Below are 22,219 nucleotides of genomic sequence, written 5' to 3' on the forward strand. Positions count from 1 at the left end.
CACCTCTATGAAAGAATGCAAAACAATAGGTTGTTTACAGAAAGTTGCATGAGAAAGTTCTCTACAAGAATGTAAATTCAGAAGGCTTTAGAAAATCCTAAGAAATCAGGGCGACATCTCACCCTTCTCAGTTTAAAAAAAGAAAATGGAAAAAGAAAAATGAACAGTGTTCAGTGTCCATTCATGGAGGAATCATCAGAGTGATCACTCGTGTTGTCTGCATCCAAGTCATCACTCAGCGATTCACCCACTTGATGCCTTTCAGGTTGGTCACGGTTTCCATGTTGCCCGTCGGCCGGATTCTGTCTCTGTGGTCGCAGGTCAGGGCGAACACACTTTGAAGGTACCCATCGTGCCCCAGTATCTGTGGACACACAAGCATACCCGCGCCCCGAAGCGATAAGGTCATAAGGACCTTCCCACTGTTTGGTGACTAAATTCCGCACTCGAACCTTTGCTCAAGGCTGATGTGCCTCGTCTGCAGCCTGCAATGAAAAATGATGGTTCAAAATGACAGGGTTATTTGAGTTCTGTTGCACTGTAAGATGATTGATGGTGTACAATGCTTTTTCCAACCGACTGTGCGGGGTTTCACCCTGCATTCCCCTTTTCTGTTTTTGAAGAACCCGCTTCAGGGTACCATGAGCGCGTTCTACAATAGCTTGACCAGTTGGAGAATGAGGGATACCAAACTTGTGTGACACACCCCACAGCTGCAGGAACTGCTGCACCTTTTGCGATGCGCAAGCAGGACCATTGTCGGTTTTCACAGCAGAAGGTACCCCCAGGACGGCAAAAGTCTGCCGCCAGTGGGCAATGACATCGCGGGCTTTCTCTCCAGTGTGAGCAGAAGCCCACATTGCAGAAGAGAACGTGTCCACCGTGACATGCACATACTTAAGCCGGCCAAACTCGGCAATCTGGGTGACATCAGTCTGCCAAAGCTCCAAAGCCCTAAGGCCTCTGGGGTTTACCCCTGCTGGTAAAGGTGGAGCAAGCACATGGCAGTCGTCACAGGACTCGACAATGTCCCGAGCCTCCGTTGGCGTCAGCTGAAACTGCTTCTGCAAGGTATGTGCGTTCTGATGGAAAAACCCGTGTGATGCCTTGGCCTGCGCGAGTGTATCAGGCTGAGGTGCTACCCACGCCGGGTTAGCCAACCTGTCAGCCCTCGCGTTACCTTCTGCCACAAATCCTGGCAAGTTGGTGTGACTCCTCACATGCAAAACATAAAATGGATGAACCCGGGCCTGAATGGCACACCACAATGTCTTCAGTAAATGAAACAAGGCAGGATTACTGACCTCCTTCAACACTGAATGACCCAATCGCTGTGCAATGTCAGCCACATAGGCGGAATCCGTGACCAAATTGAAAGGTCCCTGGGAAAATCTCTCAAATGCCATAACAGCAGCCCTTAATTCAACCAATTGGGCTGATCCATCCTGATGACCTCCCAGAACCTGCCATTCAGATCCATCCTGCCAGGTAGCAATGGCCTTTCCAGTCTTCCCCGAGCCATCAGTAAAGACAGTGGGGCCCTTGCACGGGTTCCTGACTATTTTTGGGCCGCAAAGAAATTTGTGTGGATTTCGCCACCTGCAGTAGCTTGTGGCTGGGCAGATGATAATTGATCTGCCCTGAAAAGTTTACCAGAGCACATTGCAGGGATACGCTATGTGCAAGGCTCCAGTCAAAATCCTCCCAGGATACTGGGAGTATGATCTTTGCGGGATCTGCGCCCATCAGTTGCAAACACCGTTGCCGGCATTTGATTATTAAGCGAGCAAGCAACTCAGCCAATTCAGTTGCCGTCTTCTGTGGCCGATGGGGCAGGAAAACCCATTCCAAGATGTGCAAAGGATCAGACCATTTGTCACTCCACTGGCCAATGATACCTGTGGGATGCGAATCTGGATAACGAATTCAGTGACATCAACGGAGAAATCAATGCGATAAACTTGGCGGGCAGAAACAGCCCGCTGAGCCTCCTCCAGCACCCGACATGCCTCAGGGGTCAACGTGCGAGGTGACTTTAGATCAGAGTCTCCTTTCAACAAATCATACAGAGGAGACAGCTGTGCGTCGGTTAGTCCCAGGTACGGACGTAACCAAGTGATGACACCCATCAACTTCTGGGCATCCTTCAGTGTCTTCACTGAATGCACAAATTGCACCTCCTGGTGTTGGATTGTCCGTTCCAGAATTTTGACCCCCAAATACTTCCAAGGAGGTTGTCGCTGAACCTTTTCTGGAGCCACCTGCAGTCCATGCTCATGCAAAGCATCGAGCAACCGAGGCTGAATCCTCAGCAGCTCATCCTGGGTAGAAGCAGCCACCAAAATGTCGTCCATATAATGATACAGACGTGCACCAGGAAACTTCTTGCGAACTCCAGACAAGGCACGAGCCACATACCATTGACATATGGCAGGGGAATTACGCATCCCCTGGGGCAAGACCCTCCATTGATATCGCTGTGCGGGCTCAGCATTGTCGATTGCTGGCACCGAAAAGGCAAATTTTGGTCTGTCATTGGGATGCAAAGGAATTGTAAAGAAACAATCCTTCAAATCCACGATGAAGATTGGCCAATCTGCAGGAAGCATGGTAGGCGATGGCATGCCTACCTGCAAAGTTCCCATACTTTCCATCACGGCATTGACCTTTCGGAGGTCTTGTAACAACCTCCATTTCCCAGATTTCTTCTTGATGCAGAAAACAGGAGTGTTCCAGGGACCGGTAGAAGGCTCCAGATGACCCTGGTCCAACTGCTCCTGCATCAAATCCCGAAGGGCGCTCAATTTATTGTGAGGGAGGGGCCACTGGTTCTCCCAAACAGGTGTGTCCACCAGCCACCGTATAGGAGGCGTGGGACACTCTGCGCCCTTCGTCGCAGTGGCCCCCATCAAAAACCCGTCCCGATGCGCACCCCCCATGCAGACAGAACATCCCTTCCCCAGAGGTTAGCAGGAGTAGAAGTAACATGTGGCCTAACCCAGGCCGTCTGTCCCTCTGGGTTTGTGATCAGCACAGACCGCTGGCTCACGTAACATCGTGCCGTCCCCCCCAGTCCTGCGACGGATGTCTCCACGGGACTCAGAGGCCAGTCCGGAGGCCAGGTGGCAAGGGAGAGAACTGTGACGTCAGCGCCACTATTGAGAAGCCCGCGGAGGTGAATCTCCGATGGGGTTGCACCGGGGATGGACAGAGTACATGACATCTCGGGATGGTCTTTGGTCAGGACAGCGGTCCAGTGAATTTGAGGCGGCCCAGTAGACCCAAAACCGCTGACTCCACGCGACCGGCCAGCTGTCCTGCGAATAGAAGACTTAAAAGGTACAAGTTGAACAAGCCGTGTCCCTTTCGGGATCGTGACTGGGGGGGTGGGTGTGGAAACCATTGCACAAATCTGCCCTGTGAAGTCCGCATCAATGAGACCTAGGTGCACAATGATGCCCTGAAGGGTGGCACTAGACCTTCCCATAAGGAAAGCACTCATGCCTTCACCCAAAGGACCAAAAGCATCCAGAGGAACCTTGTGTATTTGACTAGATTCTAACACAACTGTTGCTGCTGTGCAGACATCCACACCTGCTGATCCACGGGTGCTGGCTGCAAGCTGGCTGAGCAAACCTCCATGGGCTCCGGGGTCTGGAGAGGAACTTGTGTCTGGGCGCGCTTCCCCTTCGCGCTCCGCTTCCCGTTTCCTGGGCCCGGCAGCGCCTGGCCATTAACATGAACAGTTGCCTTACAGGCGTATGACATATGGTCGGGCCTTCCACACCGGCCACACAAGAACATGGGAAATTTTCCCTTCTGCACTTTCTTTCCCTGTTTGGTGCTGGCCCGAGCAGTCCCCCCGCTGTTGTTGCCAACCCTGCGGCACTGCCCAAATCGGCTGCGCAACAGTAGTCCGGGCAGCCGTCCTTTGAACCGAGGGGCTGAGGTCTGCACAGGCCTCTACCATCTGCGAGACAGTAGCCGTACCAGGAAGAGCCCCTATGACTCTCCTACAGTCTGCGTTACAGTTCCTCCTGGCCAGGTTCGCAAGCACAATTCTCCTCGCCTCAGAATCTGCTAACTGCCTCTCCACAGAGGCAGTCAGTCTCCCTGCAAATTTCATGAAAGGCTCATCTACCCCTTGGACAATGGTTGCAAACGGCTGCAGAGGAGCAGCCATTTCCAGGGTCTGAACCAGTGCTGCCAAGCCTAGCGTCTGGCACTGGTCAAGCACAAGGGGATCATATCCAGCTTGCCCCTGAGGATCAACATAATTGCCTGTGCCCAGCAACATATCAGTGCCAACCGCACTCCTGGGATCCTGTGGCCCCCGCGTAGCATTCTTTTGCACTGCGCTGGCTACCAAACGAGCCCACTTGTCCTCAAAAACGTCAAACTGCACAGGGTCAAAAGAGCATGTGCCACAGAACGGATGTCGGAAGGCGTCAGCATCTCAGCAACAAGCATGCGAAGTGTCTGCATAACTTCAGCAGAACCAACACCATGCTGGGCAACGGTATCACGGACTTCCTTCAGTGTCTTAAACGGTAAAGGTTGATGTGTGTTGTGAGTAACACCCCTAAGCACAGGGAAAGCCTGGGGACCCCTTGTCAAGGTCGCATCACCCGCCGCGTCCCGTCCCGTGGGCTCCACAGGGACAACGGCAGCCGCCTGACTGCGAGGCAGTGCAGCATCACTTGACACCACGCTCCCCGCAGCATCAGCAGAGCCAGAGGAGCCTCCCCCACGATCCTGCAGGCGCTGCGAGGAGGAAGAGTCGCACATCTCCTCAGCCTTATCTAGGACCTCCTGCCAAAACCGCCCGTGGTCCTTGGGACGCACGGTCACCTGGCAGGGGGGGAGGGTCCACAGGGCCGATGGAGAGGATCCGCGGCCACGGGAACCCACCGGCCTCCCGCCGGCCGCGTCAGCAGTCGCGCTAAAGCTAAACACCTCAGCGCCCCGCTGTACCGCAACCTCAGCCCCCGCGGCAGGCGGGGAAGGCGGAGCCGAAGAACCAGCCGGCAGCTCGGCGGTGCCGTCCGCCGCAGCGCTGGCAGAGGGCACCGCGGCGGACACAGGCTGCGGCGCGGAACGCAGACCCGGCGCGGCGCCCCCCGCCCCCGGCGCGGGGGAGGGATGGGGCACAGAGAGAGACGCGGCGCTCGGAGTCACGTTATCACGGGCCGACACAAGGGAGTCCGGCACGGCCCCAAGGAGCGTCGCACCCGTGCCGCGCAGCCGCGCAGCGGGCACCGCCCCCGCCGGGCGGAGCGGGGCGGGCTGCCCGCCCGCTGGGCCGGGGCCCGAAGGAACAGCGACCAGCGCCCCGCCTCCGGCGGCTCCCACTGCCGCCGCACGCCCAGCAGGCTGCGCAGGCTCAGGCATGGGAGACGACCTTCCCCCAGAAGACGAGCCCGAGATGGAAACGGGCGAACCCGCTCTCGCTGCCCCCAGGGGATATGTCGTAGAAACACCGCAATTTGGACAAAGTGTTGTCACCGAATCAGACGCAATCAGAGGCGAGGACTGATCCACAGGCCCCTCTTCGCCCCCGAGCGCTGGGAAGGCACAAAGAGAGGGCGATTTCTCCCCCGACTCACTACATCTGCGGCGCGGGGCAGGGCGAGGCGGCCCGGCCGGCCCCACCGGCTCACTGCGCCTGCAACGCGGAGCGGGGCGAGGCGGCCGAGCCGGCTCCACCGACAGCTCGCTTAAGGCCAGCGGGCTGGGAGCCCGATCCACCTCAGAGGAGGAACCACCTGCCAGCTCATTGTCTCGGGGAGAAGGGGAAGCACCCGCATCCTGCATAAACTCAAAGTCCCCGTCGTCCACGTCCGAGACAGACGGTTCCCCCAAAGAGCTCCGAGAGCTACCAAATTCAGATCCCGGCCAAGCCGCGTCCACTATTTTCCATTGCACCAGCAATGGTCCAACGTCCACAGAGCAGTTATCAAACAGGGCGTCCATGAGACTGACCCCCAACTGAGACAACACTTCCCGGGACATCACCTCCCTAAAGTCAGAAAAGAACCCCTGCTGCCTTGCCCACAGAAACAGCCTTTCAAAATCACTCCAGGAGACGGAAACACGATTCCTCTCCAGGCCATTCCTCCAGAGATCCAACATCAGAGATTCCATCCCGAAACCGATAGAGGTTTCCATCACTAACACAGCAGGCAAAACGCCACAGATCGGGGGGGGGGTAAGCTCACTCTCACCCGACCTAAGCTGTAGTACACGCCGGCGGCCACTAGATGTCACCAGAGGACAAAAGGAAAAAGGAAAAACGACGCACCACAGCTTTGGTCACCATGAAGAGACTAATTTATTTTTTCTGACTCCAATCATTTATAGTTCTCAAAAGGTGCCAGTGGATTGGAGGGTGAACGTGCCACCTCTCCAATGACACTGGACAAACTACCAGTCTATCAAATTTCTCCACCTCTATGAAAGAATGCAAAACAATAGGTTGTTTACAGAAAGTTGCATGAGAAAGTTCTCTACAAGAATGTAAATTCAGAAGACTTTAGAAAATCCTAAGAAATCAGGGCGACACTGCCACTTCCGCTTTTCCACCCTTCCCCCATTTGCCCTTCCACATCCTCTCCCCTTCCACCTCCAACCTTTTCCCAACTCACTTTTCGGATCCCATTCTCCACTTTCCCACCCTTTCCCACCCTGTTCTAACAATTCCCAGCCCCACTTCCCGCTCAGTTTTGGGGTCCTACCCTCCCCTTTTCCCCACTTTCCCACCCTCTCCCACCCCTTCCTCACCTGCCCCCAACCCTCAGCCCCTCCCGCTCTTCCTTTCGGGGTCCCCTCCTCCTCCTGCCCCTGCAATTTCGGGCTCCCACCGCCCCCTTTTCCCCATTCTCCCCCCTGTCCCACCGCCTCCCGCCCCCCCCGCTCTCCCGAGAGCTCCGCGCCCGCAGCCGGGGGGGCTCCCAGCACCACCAGTGCCACCAGTACGGCCCCAGCTGCCGCCACTCGCCCCATGGCCAGCGCCGCCCAGGGAGCACCAGCCCCAGAGCGGCCGCGCTGCGCTGGCAGCACCAGTCCGGAGCAGCGCGGGCTCAGCAGCGCCGCGCGCTCTCATTGGCTCCGAGCACTTTTGGGCACCGATTGCCGAGGCTCTGCCGCACAACCGATGACTCCTCAACTCCTCGCGCTCCCATTGGCTGCAGCGCGTTTTGGCTGCGTTTGGATTGGCTGAGCGGTTCCGGGACGCTGCAGCCCCGGCTGGGGCTTTTCCAGGCACGGGGAGCCTTGGGGCGCTGCGCAGCTGGGAGCTCAGCTGTGCCCAGAAATGTGTGCCCGGCTGCGCGGGGTCTCAGGGGTGCCCGTGGCGAGGGGTGACGCTGGCCCCATGCCAGGCACCCCCCAGAGCCGCTCTGTCCCTGCCCCCCGCAGCCGCACAGGGACAGAAAATGGAACCGAGGGTTCCTGCCTGGGGACAAGGAGCGGGAGAGATCCCTCAGCAAATCCGGCACGGGCACAACAGACCCGGCCCGGGCACAGGGAGGGAATTTATTACCAACCAAATCACACCAGGACAAGGAGAGGGGAAAGAAATCTCTCCAACACCTTCCCCACACCCAACCGGGATCACCCAGAACGGGGTCACCAGGGCTCTGCCCAACGGGGCTCACTGGGGATCATCCAACGTGGATCCTCCCATGGGGGATGGAGCTGGAGCAGCGCACGAAGCTCTTCCTGCACTCGGGGCACTCACAGGGCCTCTCCCTGGTGTGGAAGTGCTGGTGAGTGACGATCTCTGAATTCCACCTGAAGCTCTTCTGACATTCCAAGCACTCATAGGGCCGTTCTCCAGTGTGGATCCTGTGGTGCTCGGTGAGGTCAGAGGTCCCACTGAAGCTCTCCCCACACTCCCCACACTCACAGGGCCTCTCCCCAGTGTGGGTGTTCTGGTGTTCCATCAGGGTGGAGCTGCAGCTGAAACCCTGCCCACATTCCAAGCACGTGTGAGGTTTCTCCCTGCCATGAGGCTTCTCCACCAGCTCCGAGCTCCGGCTGGATCTCTGGCCACCTTCCTGGCTCAGGGCGGGGAGCTCTTTCCTCCCTGCAGCTCCCTGGGCTGGATTTGCAGCCTCTCCTCCTGCAGGATCTCCGGGGCTTTTCCTCCTCCTCCATCCAGCCACACCCTGGGAATGACAAATCCTGTTTTGGGGAAAACCAAGGTGGGAGCACCTTGGAATAGAGGCTCCTCACTGCCCAAGTCCATCCCTAGAACTCAGCAGGAGTCTTGTGTCCATGGAAATCTCCACTATATCAAGGTTCAGCCCAAAACAACTCTCCCAGGACTTCCCGATCTCGGATCTCTCCACTTTTGGCGTTCCAGAGGTTTCCCTTCCTTGGGATGATGGGGGTCCAGTGGTTCCAGGGGATCCCCCTTCTCCGCCCTCCTGCTTAGGGATGATCCAGGGGCTTTTGGGGGTCCATGGGGTCCCTTCTCCCCTGATGATCTACTTTGAGGTCCCAGGGGTCCCAGGGGTCCCTCCTCTCCAGGCTCCCCCCCTTTCCAGCCAGCCGGGGTTCCCCCAGCTCCAGGATCGCCCCTCTCTGCTCCCCCCACTCCGGGGGTCCCAGGGGTTGCCCCTTCTCTGCTCCCCCGGGGGTTCCCAGGACCAATGTCCTCCCCCTGGTGGCCCTGGGCAATGGCCACGTGGACGCCCAAAGATCCCCCCAAGTGGCTCAGCTCTGGGGTCCTGCAAGATCCAAACCTACACACACACACAGAGAAAGAAAAAATCCTCAGAGGGTTTATGTGGGCCTCCCAGACGATATTTGGGGCTCAATTCCACAATCTGCAAGCTCCAAACACACCCCAATAAAAAAACCCTCTCAGGGACCCCCCGACAGATTTGGGATGAGCTCCTCCTCCCCTCTCACCTGCAGGATGAGCTGGGGGCGATGGTCCCAGGGCCAAGGGTGCTGCGGCAACAGGGGGCACTGGAACCTCCTGTTTCTCCTCCTTTTCCTGCTCCTGCTCCTCCTCTTCCTGCTCCTCTTCTTCCTCTCTCCCTCCTCCTCCTCCTTCCTCATCCCACCTCCTGCCCAGTTCCTGCCTTCTCTATATTTAGAGTGGAGAACCTTGCTTGTTTTTAGAACGAGAACAAAGATCCCAGATGGAACACGGCTTGCTGGTTTTAGCCAGAAGTGTCAGTGACTAAAGGTCATGTTTGCTCTGCTTTGGTGCCGTCCTTGTTCCTCCTCAGTGTTCAGGCTGGGCTATGGGGTGTCCTTGTTTGCTGCATTTTCAGAGCTCCTCCTGGATCCTTTGGGCAACAGGCTGTGCCCTGGGAGGGCTCTTTGTGCTCCTTTGTGACACAGGAGAACCTTGCAGGCGGTTTCTGCGTGAGCTGCTGCTGTGATGTCACAGGAGCACTGCCACGTCCCCGAGGTGTTCCCGTTGCTGTGGCACACGGAGGCCTCAGTGTCCAGTGTGGCTCTGGGCACTGCTCGTTGCCGGAGGATCCTCCTGCCCGAGGCATTCTCAGCAGCCAGCCCAGCCCTGACGGGTGTCCTTCTGTGCTTGCAGGGCTACAGTCTGCAGACGTGTGCAGCGCAGCCAAAATGATCCAGCACGTGGCTGCTGCAGTTTGCACGCTGTACTCTGTGGCGTATGCGGGGTATTTTTTAACCCACTTGGCACGTAAGTCGAGGTTTTCCCTCGGTGCTGTGGCTTTGGGCTTGCTGTGTGCTTGCTGTTCTTCCTCTGGGCCTGAGCTGACTTTGTAACCAAATTGCCATGAAGACACCATTGCTTTGGGAGAGCTCCTGGCAGCAGCTGCAGCTGGAAAAGGGGGTGTCTGCAGCCAGCGGGGTGTGCTCAGCATTTGCAATGAGCCCTGGGGGGTTCTGTTCCCTCAAGCGGGGAGTCTGTGGCAGCAGAGCCTGGAACTGCCTGTCCAGCCAAGAGCTGACCCAGCCCAGTATTTTGTGCTGTTCTCTTGCTGTGTGAAGGGACTGTGGCTCCTGGAGGGACGCTGTGAAAGCAAAATGCTCTCTCGGGGTTGCCTTGCTCCGGGGCATTTCCCACCACAGGCAGTTTTTTTCCTGACAGCATCTGGTTCACGTTCCCTCTCCCGTTGCAGGGCACCTCATGAGTGGATCCCGTGCAGCTCCTCCTTCGGTGAGTGGGAAAGGAACCTTTGGTGTTTGGAATTGTGCAGCAAGTTGTGAGCTCGGCATGTGGCAGCCATGTGCCATCCTGGGAGCTGAAGGAAAGTTCCTGCCAGTGTCCTTGCAGCAGCAAAGGGATCCCTGGGAGTTTTCTCCTTTTCTGCTGAAGAGCTTTTGAAGAGCTGCAGGTCTGGTTTTGCAGGCAGAGCATTGCTTGCAGGCTCAAGCCATGGTGGAATATAGAATTCCCAACAATAAGGGGCAATGTGGACTTTAGCCCATTGTTAGTTTGAACAGCTCCGAACCCAATTTCTGCTTAGTGCAGCTGGATGTGCAGCTGAGGGTAAATAAGGTGATAACTGAGACAGAACTTCCCATCCCTCACGCTGCCGTCTGTCCACAGGGCACAAAAGCAGCACCAGCACCTCCTCTGGCTCCCTCTGCTTCCAAAGAGGAGGCCAAAGAGGAGGAAGGCAGCAGTGAGCTTCCTGCTGTTCCGGGGGACGATGGTGAACATCCCTCAGTGCCGGGAGATGACAATGAACTTCCCGCTGCTCTGGGAGATGAGGGCGAACATCCCGCGCTGTGGGAACACAACGGCGAGGCTCCCGCGGTGTGGGACAAGAACAGTGGACATCTCCCGGCGTGGGAGGAGGACAGAGGACATCCTGTGTCTTGGGAAGAGGAGGGTGAACTTCTCCCAGCATGGGAAGCGGACAGTGAACGTCCCCTGGCTTGGAGAGATGATGGCGAACCTGCAGCGTTTTGGGAAGAGGACAGAGAAGCTCCCTGTGCTTGGGAAGAGGACACTGAACCTCCCTCGGCTGTGGGATCCTGGGCTGAACATTCTGACAGCAGCACAGCCCTGCAGCCAGAGGGGAGAGGGGAGTGGTGCCTGATGCAGCTGAGTACGTCTGCTCTGTTCCTGTGTGCCAGAGCAGGGTGCTGTGTGTGTGTCTCGGCATCAGCTGCACCCAGTGCTGCTCTGCAGCTGAATGTGCCAGGGTCATTTCTTGTCCTTCCCCAGCTGAGACCAAGGGGCTGACGGCCCCAGGGAGGGGGGCTGCATTCTGGCTCTGCTGCAAGGCGGGGTCTCTCTCTGGGAGGGAGCGTCTTCCACGTGGTTTCTTTCAGGGAACACCGTGAGCCTGGCAGAGCCTGCCGAGAAATACCTGGAAGTGGAGCAGATTGGCCAAGGGTAAGTGCACGGCAGTTACTTCTGCACAAGCAGGCCCAGGTCTTGTGCTGGTGCAGGATCAAGTGAGAAGTCAGGAGAGCTCCAAACACCTCCAGACACTGGGGCGCCATCCTGCTGTCCCTCAGTCCTGATCAGAATTGATACCTGTGCTCAGAAGGCACCGTCAAAGGCCCCTGAGGCTGGCAGTGTCCTGCCTGCAGCAAGGAGCAGGACCTGGAAGATCTTCTGTCCCTGGAACTGGATTGCCTAAAAGAGCCACTCACCATCTGGTGACTGTCAGAAAACAGTTCTCAAGGAGATTTCTTTCAAATATTTTGCTTCCAAAAATATCCTCCGGTCAGGATTATCAACCTAATGGTTTAGAAACAGAAACCAGAGATGAACTAATAAGTGCTCTATTCTAGCACAGGTAGTAGAGCCCAGACATTCAGTAACAGACACAGAGCTGATGCACTCTGGGGGAAAATGCATCACCTGCCTGATGGCAGGGCCCTTGTGGATCCTGCAGGTCTTAGGCAGGAAATGGAAAAGGATGGAATGCATTCTTTTCCAGTTCTTTAGACACCCATTGCTCACTTCAGGTTTTGAAGTAAAGCAGTGCAGCATGGACATTTGGGATTTGCTCCAGCCCAATTCCTTGGTGTTGGGTCCCAGTTTTCTCTGGCACACCTTGCATGGCAGAGGGCTGGTGGCTGCTGCGCTGTTGTTGGAAGGGTCGATGCCCCCAGGTGTTTGTGAACGCTGCAGGCAGCAGAGATCTCCTGTCTGGGCTGGCTTTCACTGCCAGGGCCTAAAGCGCTGCTTCTTTCTTCTCTGCTGTTTTGTCTCCAGGGCTTTTGGAACCGTTTCGAAAGGACTCGACAGGGCCACTGGAGGAGAGGTCAGTGTCAACACGCCCAGCACGTCTGGCAGCTCTCCAGGGCTCTCCCCTCTGCTGGGAGCTGTGGCTGCAGCTTTGGGGGCCAGCAGAGCTTTCCTGCACAGGCTGCTCCTCTGCAGGCAGAGCCGTGTCAGCCTGCAGAGCACAGCTGGGACAGGCTTGGTCCTTCTGAAGTGCCCAAAGGAATGCAAGGAGGGCAGCGGTGTCTGTCAGAGCAGGACACGCTGGCTTGGTCTTCATATCTAAAAGTGGGAATGCATCAGTGCTGGAGACTGAGGCCCAATTTATCTTCACCCCAGCCTCAGACAGGAACACTATTTAGCAGTTTTTCCATCCTGCCTTTCATCTTCAAAGGGTACCTCAAGGCCTAATGAGGGAGAGATCCTGCTTGGGCTCAGTTTGGGGTTTTAGTTCCACTGCAGCTGTTCACAGAGAGAGAGGGAGAGAAATGAGAAGATGGATGTCCAGAGCAAAGCTCTCTCCTAAACCCTGCAGTTGTGTTTGGCTCTGGGATCAGTGACAGCCTGTGACAGGGATCACCTGAGCAATGGATGTGTGTGTTTGCTTTGTTGTGCAATCCCAACCAGAGCAGTTGCATCTGAAATCATGACCCAATCCCATAGAACTGCTAAAGGGTTCCCGGCTGTTTTGCTCTGTTTGCACAGAACCAGAATTACCTCCTGCTTGCAGAATGTGTTTGAACAATAATGAGAGTGTTGAGGCCATTTGAGAAGACTGTAGGTGCAGAGAATGTGGTTGGAGCTTGGAGGCTGACAGCTGAGGGGCCATTTCTGCAGAGCTTGCAAGGCCAAATGTCTCTGGCCATGTGTCCTGTAAGCAGCCCCCAGCGAGCAGAGCAATGGGCTGTGGGAATGGCACTTGCTGAGCTCTGGTGTCCCATCCCAAGGCAGTTGGGCACAGCCCGGCTCCGTCGCCCCAAAAAGACTCGCTCTGTGTTTGCTGCGGCCTCCTGTCACAGACTCCTCCAGTTAAAGGTCTGCAATGTCCCTTCAGGTGGCCATAAAGAAAATGAGTCTGAGAGGGCAGAACAGGGAACGAGCTGTGAATGAGCTCCTGCTCCTGAAGAACAAGAAGAACCCCAACATTGTCAGCTCTTTGGACAGGTGAGTGCTTCAGGCCTTATCCCGTGCCCGGGCCCTGCCTAAACCTTTCCTGGCATCCGTAGTCTGTAGCCTGTTTTGAAAATGCCTGACCCAGCCGTATCCTCCCAAAACAACAGCCTGGCAGTTCGCTCCCTCCGTGTGCTTTTGTTGCTTTGGTTTGGTTTTTCCTTCAAGCTGACCCTGTTTTCTGTGTCTTACAACAAGTGCTGGTAAACCACAGCAGAAATTATTTCCCTTGGCTTCTTCTTCCCAGCCCTTTCCCATTGCTGCAGATGCCAGGAAGACCAGGTTCTTGTTCCCAGAAATGCCTCGTTTGCCCATTTGTCACTGGCCTTGCCTGTTTCTGAAGGGACTTTCTGAAAGGTTTTCTGACCCCTTTTGTCCCAAGAGCTGCCCGGCCTCCTCCCCTGGATAACCCTGGGAGCTGTGTTGCCTTGTTCTGCAGGGAAGGGTGGAACTGATGAGTTCAGAAGCTGAACCAGCTGGGGGCCAGTGTTGTGGTTCCACATTGATCTGGGCCTTTGCTAAACTGCATTTTTCACCTGCTTGCCATCTCAGGCCTCTCCTTTCTCACAGGGGTCTCCTCCTTTAGACTGTGCAGATCCCAAGGGCTGTGCAGCCTGGCAGGAATGTCTCTCCATCGGATTCTGTCCTCATTGACAAGTGACCTGGCAACAAAACTCCACTCCAGGCTTTTCCATGGGGGAATTGAGCACTGCACATTGGTCTCCATGCCACTGCTTTCCTCTTCCAGCTTCCTTGTTGATGGAGATCTCTGGCTGGTGATGGAATACATGGATGGAGGAACTTTGCAGGACGTTGTCAGACAGACACGCATGGCTGAAGGAGAGATGGCAGCCGTCAGTCAGGAGGTGAGGGATCTTGCCTGTGACTGCCATGCCTTGGACACGATGGTCCTTCCCAAGAGGGCGTGAGAGCAGGAGTGGCTGCAGGCTCAGGGCTTTGTTTCTCTGTTGTTTTTATGAGCTGGAGAAGAAAGAGCCCCTGCAGTGAACGGCCTGCCAGCAGCACTGCACTTCTCCTCTGTTCTTGTTCTCTTTCCTGCTGTTGTGGCACTCTCTGTCTGTTTTGGATTTGATGTGCTGTTCTCAGCTTTGCCTTGAACCGTTTGCCTGGAGCTTGTCTGCACTGCACTCCTGGCCTGTCAGAGCAAAGTCGCTGCTGGCAGAATTCTAAACTGTCCTTTCTTGTGTGATATATTCCGGCCATTGGTTTTTACCCTCGTGTTTCTTGTTCTCTCTCAGTGTCTGCAGGGCCTGGATTTCCTCCATTCGAACCGGGTGATCCACAGAGATCTGAAGAGCTCCAACATCCTTCTGGGCATGGATGGCTCTGTCAAGCTGGGTGGGTGTTCCTGGCCAGGCACGGCGCTCCCGGGGTGCGGCTGTGGGGCTGCTTCCCAGTGACGGCCAGAGCCCCACAAGGGCTGCTGGGGGCACTGCCTGGCCCCTGCTGCCAGCTGAGAGTGGCTGCCCCTGCAGAGAGCTCAGGAGAGGAGCAGGCTGTCAGGGGTGCCTTTGCTCTGGGAATGGCCCTCCCAGAGGGGACAGGAGTTGGAATCTAAAGCTCCAAGGGAATCAGTAAAAGCAACTGCATGAATGCTGAGGGTTTCTTTAAGGGTCCAGTTCAGTTCCATCTTTCCTTGGCTACAGCCCTGAGGACTTTTCCAGCTGACTTCACTGCTGCATTCTCAGACTGAGAGCGGGGAGTCTTTGTGCTTGGTTTCCTCATTCCAGCTGCCTTTGACAGTGTTTGTTTCTGTCCTCAGCTGATTTTGGCCTCAGCGCTCAGCTCAGCCCTGAGCAGGACCAGCGCAGCTCCAGGGTGGGCACTGCTCACTGGATGGCCCCAGAAGTTGTCACCAGTTCTCCTTACGGCCCCAAGGTGGACATCTGGTCCTTCGGAATTGTGACCATCGAGATGGTGGAAGGAGAACCTCCTTACTTCAAGGAAACGAGGGCCATGGTAAGAGGCCAATTCTCCCGTGGTTGCAGAGGCCTGTGAGCACAGGGTGACCCTGCACTGGGAGCAGCAGCTGGAGGTTTCTGCACATGGGGAAGGGAATTCCCAGAGGACTGGAGTCTCAACACAGACACATATTCTGCAGTCTCCAGACACAATTTGCTTTGGGATTTACGTTGTTGCAGTTCTTCTGGCTGTGAGGATGACCTGAAAATGTGAAGCAAGTGCACCAGCTCTTTAAAAGGCTGTGGCAGCACCAGGGTTTGGGTTTTTTGGTTGGCATAGAAAAATGAGCTGTGAGCAGCATCTCTGCCAGGGAGGAAAGTGCCCCTGGAGCTGGGGCTGGGAAGCCGGGGTCGATGTGAGCACTTGTGGGTGGGAAGGAAGCTGGCAGAGTGCTGAGTTTGCTTTTCCTGCAGGCTCGCGCTCTGATCCGGCAGAACGGGACCCCGCAGCTGCAGGAGCCCAGGCGCCTGTCGGCTCTGCTGCGGGACTTCCTCGAGTGCAGCCTGGAGCCGGACGAGGAGCGGCGCTGGTCTGCCCAGGAGCTGCTGCAGGTGAATGCCAAGCGGCTGCAGGGGAAGCAGCAGCGCCAGGGAGGGGTTTTCTTGTGGGGCCCCCTCCGATGGTCTCCGGTCTCACTGCTTTCCACACGCAAAGCAAGCAGAATCCTCGCCTGGTTTGGCTTGGCAGGGGCCTTTCGAGGTCATCTGCACCTGGGGCCCCACAGCGAGCAGGGCCATCTTCAAGCAGCTCAGGTGGCTCAGAGCCCTGCCTGACCTGAGCTTGGATGTTTCCAGGGAGGAGGCACCTCCCACATCTCTGGGCACCTTCTGTCAGTGCTTCCCCACTCTCCTGCTAAAAAAATTCTGCCTCAGATCTCATCTGAGTCTGCTTCCCTCTCCTGAGTTTCAGACCATTTCCCTTTGTCCTGTTGCAACAGAGCCTGTGAGGAAGTTGACTCTGGAAAGTAACGGTTCATTTCTTTCTTTTTTCTCCTTTGGGCAGCACCCATTTTTATCATCAGCCAAGCCTCTCTCCAGCCTGACCCCTCTGATCACCACAGCAAAGCAACTGAGGCAGCAGCGGAGGAGATGAAGGACTGGAGGACAGCTTCTAGTCACAGTAGTTAGTTAGGACAGCTAGTTAGTTATGGTAGTTAGCAGTGGCAGTTAGTTATGGTAGTTAGCAGTGCTAGTTGGTTAAGGTAGTTAGGACAGCCTGTTTGTTACGGTTCTTATGACAGCCTGTTTGTTATGGCCGTTTTTTGAATAAAAACTCTCTTAAACCTCAACTCCCTTGACGTGTCCCTTCCTTCTCCCTGTGTGACTCAGCTGCCTGGAGCAATGTGAGGGGAGAGCGGGCCCAGCCTCGCCCAGAGCTGAGCCCCAGCAGAGCCCTGGCAGAGCCCAGAGCAGCCTCGGCATCTGCAGAGTCAGCCTGGAAGGAGGCGCTTGGAGCCTTCTCGGCTGCACCCGACTCTTGGTTACAAACTGTGTGTCAGGGCTCACCCCCAGATTGGGGTGGCCCTGAAAGATGGAAAAGTCTCTCCTCCAACCCGTGCCTTCAAAGAAAGACTCAGTAGTCTTCAGTCGTCCGGTCTCAAGGTAGTTTATTGTGTGTTATCTAAAAGATTTTCTTCCTGAACTGCTGCGGTCCATTCAGCAGGTCAGACAAAGGCACACACTGACTCCCAGGGGGCTGGTGCCATCTTTTATATCATCCATGACGTGTTAAATGTTTATGGTTTTACCCCAATGCCTATCACCTATATTGAATGGTGACTTTCTACTCTAAACCAATCTGTGAGTGCCAACATCACCATGAACATGGAGGTTAGGAAGGAGAAAGAAGGAGGACAGGGCACGCCCAAGTCCCTTCATCTTAGAACTTCTGACCCCCATGTACAAAACTCAGACCCCTCTGTACAAGGCCTAAAACCCCCCTGTACAGCACTCAAAAGTTCTTCCTTTCACGTTGTGACTACTTCTACTATAATATCTAAACTTGTGTGATTTCTTGTTCTTCCTGCAAGGTTGGTAAATTGTTCCATGGGTCAGATTCAAAGCCACAGGGGTTTCCGGCTGCATGCCAGGGTCTGAAATGCTTCTGACCTGGGCCCGGAACATCCAAGAGTGTCCAAGGGACATTCTGGGTTCTGACAAGAACAGGACAATGAGAAGTCAATGAAGAGCCTTGAATGCAACTTTCCCCACGCCTCCCTCCTTCCAGCTGCACCTCCTCCCCCGGCAGTGCAGGAGACAGGGAATGGGGCCGTGCTCAGTTCATCCCCCGTGGCTTCTCCCTCTGCCCAGGGACAGGAGTCGTTCCCCTGCTGCAGCCTGCGGTCTCTCCCACCGGAGACTTCTCCAGGAACTTCTCCAACCGGAGTCCATCCCCTGGGGCACAGCCCCCCTCCAAGTGCTGCAGCATGGGTCACTGTGCCACGGGGTCACTCCTTCCAGGACAGGCTGCTCCAGCGGGGGCCCCTCTGTCCACGGGGTCACAGCCTCCTCTCAGGCATCCCCGTGCTCCAGCCTGGCTCCTCCAGGGGCTGCAGGGGGATCTCTGCATCCCCATGGATCTGCAGGGGGATCTCTGCATCCCCATGGATCTACAGGGGGATCCCTGCAGCTCCATTGTTATAAATGAATCTGTCAATTTAATAATTAGAGGAATTTATTATATCAAGTCAAATAAAAATTGGAAAAGCCACAAGCAAAACAGCGCCGAGCCAGGCGATCGGAGCTGGTTTCAGGCTATACAGCCCCGTACCTCTGGCAATTCACAAGGTACTGATTCCATAGGGTTTTATTTTTATTGCTTTCAGACGTAGTAGGATTCCTGGGGTGTCTTCCTGTTCCCTCTTGCCGGTCTTGCCCCTTTCCACATATTAATGCATGTTTTCTTGTGCAGAGTTTTTCCCGGAATACTCTGCTGAAATCTCGTTAGATGGCAATCCTCTCGAATATCTTGTTCTGGCTATGAATATTCATCTTATCAGTTCAATGCTTATCTTCTAGATGGAATAATCCTTCAGAGTAACCATCCTTTGAGACAGGAATTCATCTTGTATATATTGTTCTTTCTGTCACTTGATTCCATTTAAAAAGATACTGTATTTTTTTTAGTCCTGAGCACGAATTTATTTTAAATTATATATTACACCCATGGATATGCAGGGAGATCTCTGCATCCCCATGGATCTGCAGGGGAATCTCTGCAGCCCCATGGATCTCTGCATCCAGCACCGCCGTTTTAGGAGGCACCAGGAATAGGCTGAGCTCTGCCTGAAGCTCTTCTCACATTCCCCACACCCTTCCCAGCACAGGGAGAGTTTTACCTCCTCACAGCTCCCCGGGCTGGGTTTGCAGCCCCTCCTCGTGTGGGATCTCTGGGGCTTTTCCTCCCCGTTGCATTCCTGTGCCGTGGAGCCATTCCAAATGGCCTCTTCCACGAGGTTCTGTGGCAGGGATTTGTTCTCCCTGGTCTCTGTCCACAGCTCAGCGACTGGGGCAGGAAGGACAAGGAGAGTTAGAAACGGGGAGAAGGGAAAAGGAAAAGGCAGGAGAGGAAGGAAGAAGAAGGAACGAGGGAGGAAGGAAATGGGAAAAGACGTAGATGGATGAAGGAGAGAATGAGGAGAGGAAGCAGGGCAGAGAAGAAGATGGGATTTGCCTCCGTGCCAGAGGGAAGGGGAAGGAGATCCCCTCAATCCATCCCTGGCAGGACGGCGTCAGCAGCGAGGTTGTCCTGCAGCCAGGGGTGATGCTGGGCTGGGAGATGGAGCAGGAGAGAGGGGCAAAGGGGCAGTGACTTCCTCCTCACCTGCCTGGCTGTCCCAGTCTGTAGCGTCCTGGCACTACCGAGGCCCTTGGAGCGTCCGGCACTGATGAGCCCGAAGCTCACGGCGACTTTATAAAGGTGACAAAGTAGGCAGGATGGGTCTTTGTAGGATCTCCAGCAAACTGGTTTATTGGAACAGGAACAGGGCACACAGCTGAACAGGGACCAGGGACAAAGACAGGCTGCAAGCTGAGGGCACAGGGGGTTTTTATATGGGGTAGTGAGGGTGGAGCTGAGGGTCAGGGTCCAATGGATATGGGGGAAAATGGTGCAAAGGAGGGGTTAAGGGTCGTGTCAGCTAATAGGGAAACAGAGGCAGAGAAATGCAGTCAGCTTGGGCCAGTGGAGGGACAGAGAGAGGAGAACATTCTAGGGACTAACCAAAATAGGTGACAGGGGTTGAACTGGGGTAATTAGGCCAACGGGCCAATGGGGTAACATAACTTTACAGAAATCAGCATGTGCCTGCAAAGATCTATGGGAGAAGCAAGCTTCTCCCCATAACCTTGAAATCTATTCTTGTTTGGGACCAGTCCTCCACAGCTGAGGGACTGAGATTCTGATGGTAGGCTCCTGGGCCTCCACACCAGTGCATCTTCCTTTTCCTTGTTTTCATTGCAGCGTCATTCTCCTCCATCCAGATGAAATTGAGGATTGGCAATGGCTTGCAAGAAAGCAAGGGGTGAGTACTTTGGGTTTGGTGAGAAATGAGCCTCATGCTTTAGAATTTTTAAAACTTTAAGAAGGCATAATTAGAGACAAATCAATAACAGCTCTGGGTTCCTGGCGATGGCCAGAGGCACACTGGTTAACCATAGCAACTCATCTACTTTTTCCGTTGTATTGTTCAAAAACATATTGATAAAGGTTATACATATTCAAACATTTCTTTGAACTCATTTACTTGTTCCAGGAACTCTTGAAGTTGGTTTGAGCCCCAAGCCGCCTTTCTAGAGTACGTGCAGGAATCGTGGATTGTTGTTCTGAGGGTTTTGTGTCACTTCCTCACAACAGCCCCCTGATCCCTGGTTTCAGCTGTGAGTCTGCCGGCCCCAAGTTGGGCAACTCCCTGGGGGCTCCCCTGGCAGGGGAGACCCTCCTGGAGCAGTTCTGTGTCAGGAAGGAGAGACGCATTGGACTTCTTTGGTCTTCAGCTTCTGTTTATTGTTACCTTATCAAAACTTCAGCACACTGTCTGCACCAGACTCTGCAAGCAGGAAAAACAGCACAAAAATGGCCAACAATCTCTTGTTATAAGGCATTTTGAGTCTAATCAAAAACTAAGCTACCCAATTAAGTAGGAACACCTAAATTATTTTCCTTTCTAACCCAATAACTGAGCCCTAAAGACCCGGATTTTTCATGTGGATTTTTCTACCCAATTACAAGATACCACCTAAAGGCAAGAAGAAAGAGGAAGAACAAAGAAGAAGGGAACTCAAGACAACACCCTATATCCTCCATCTTGAACCCATCTATAACATACTAAAAATCCTAAAACCTAAATGTCTCACCCATGTGAAATACTACACTACTCTCTACAATCTCTACAATCTCTTTCACACTTTTGTGGTTTCTAGTTTACCTTGAGGCTTTAGAAGTTTTCTCCATGAACGAGGGTCAAAGTCAGTGCTCCCCTGGGGGTCAGGACACCCCAGAGCAGACAGAGAAATATTCCCAGAGCCCTGGGTTTCCACATCAGCAGGCGACAGTTATTGACAGTCGAAGGGTCAGCGGCAGGGGTCCTCATCACACCCGTTCCTTAAATGTTATCTGGCCATGCAGACGATTTTAGCTACTTCCACAAGTACTTTAAATCAACATTACCTCTTTCACAAATATCTCTGAGTTATTCTTGTCAGTTAGTTACAAAAATAAAAGCATTAGTTATTATTTCACAACTGCAGCTACTTCTGCAAAAGGTAACATTCGAATGCACAACACGTAGCATCCACTTCAATACTTTGCAAAAGCCAAAACTATAATGTATGTTTTTCACACTGTCCACAAACTAAAATATCATCCATGAATGATGTTCTGAGGATTTGAGCGACACAGGGGCCAGGGCACTGGCCACAAAATGCTGACAAATTATACTACAGCAAAAGTAGTTAAAAGTCATTACAAACTGTACTGTATCAAAATCGTTGTGATTAGGAATAAGTTGCAGAAGTCAAGACAAAATAGCAAAAGCCACCAACTACATAGTTCTTTATAACAAACCCAGGGCAGGTTTTTCCCTTGCTCGGAGCACTTGGGCCTTCCCCGGGCCCCTTCTGCCCTCTTGCAGAGCCGGTGGCATTTTCCACCACCCACAGTTTGTAACCAAGAGTCGAGTGCAGCCGAGAAGGCTCCAAGCGCCTCCTTCCAGGCTGACTCTGCAGATGCCGAGGCTGCTCTGGGCTCTGCCAGGGCTCTGCTGGGGCTCAGCTCTGGGCGAGGCTGGGCCCGCTCTCCCCTCACATTGCTCCGGGCAGCTGAGTCACACAGGGAGAAGGAAGGGACACGTCAAGGGAGTTGAGGTTTAAGAGAGTTTTTATTCAAAAAACTGCCATAACAAACAGGCTGTCATAAGAACTGTAATAAACAGGCTGTCCTAACTACCTTAACCAACTAGCACTGCTAACTACCATAACTAACTAGCACTGCTAACTACCATAACTAACTAGCTGTCCTAACTAACTACTGTGACTAAAGGCTGTCCTCCAGTGCTTCATTTCCTCCGCTGCTGCCTCAGTTGCTTTGCTGCAGTGATCAGAGGGGTCAGGCTGGAGAGAGGCTTGGCTGATGATAAAAATGGGTGCTGCCCAAAGGAGAAAAAAGAAAGAAATGAACCGTTACTTTCCAGAGTCAACTTCCTCACAGGCTCTGTTGCAACAGGACAAAGGGAAATGGTCTGAAACTCAGGAGAGGGAAGCAGACTCAGATGAGATCTGAGGCAGAATTTTTTTAGCAGGAGAGTGGGGAAGCACTGACAGAAGGTGCCCAGAGATGTGGGAGGTGCCTCCTCCCTGGAAACATCCAAGCTCAGGTCAGGCA

General features: G+C 54.4%; 1 pseudogene; it reads right to left on the reverse strand.

Annotated features, from left to right (window-relative positions):
* Positions 1 to 22,219, reverse strand: part of LOC137464098 (uncharacterized) — a 1,364,046-nt pseudogene that overhangs the window by 915,982 nt on the left and 425,845 nt on the right.

The sequence above is a fragment of the Anomalospiza imberbis genome, chromosome 36 (genome assembly GCF_031753505.1).
Source record: "Anomalospiza imberbis isolate Cuckoo-Finch-1a 21T00152 chromosome 36, ASM3175350v1, whole genome shotgun sequence".
Lineage (NCBI taxonomy): Eukaryota > Metazoa > Chordata > Aves > Passeriformes > Viduidae > Anomalospiza > Anomalospiza imberbis.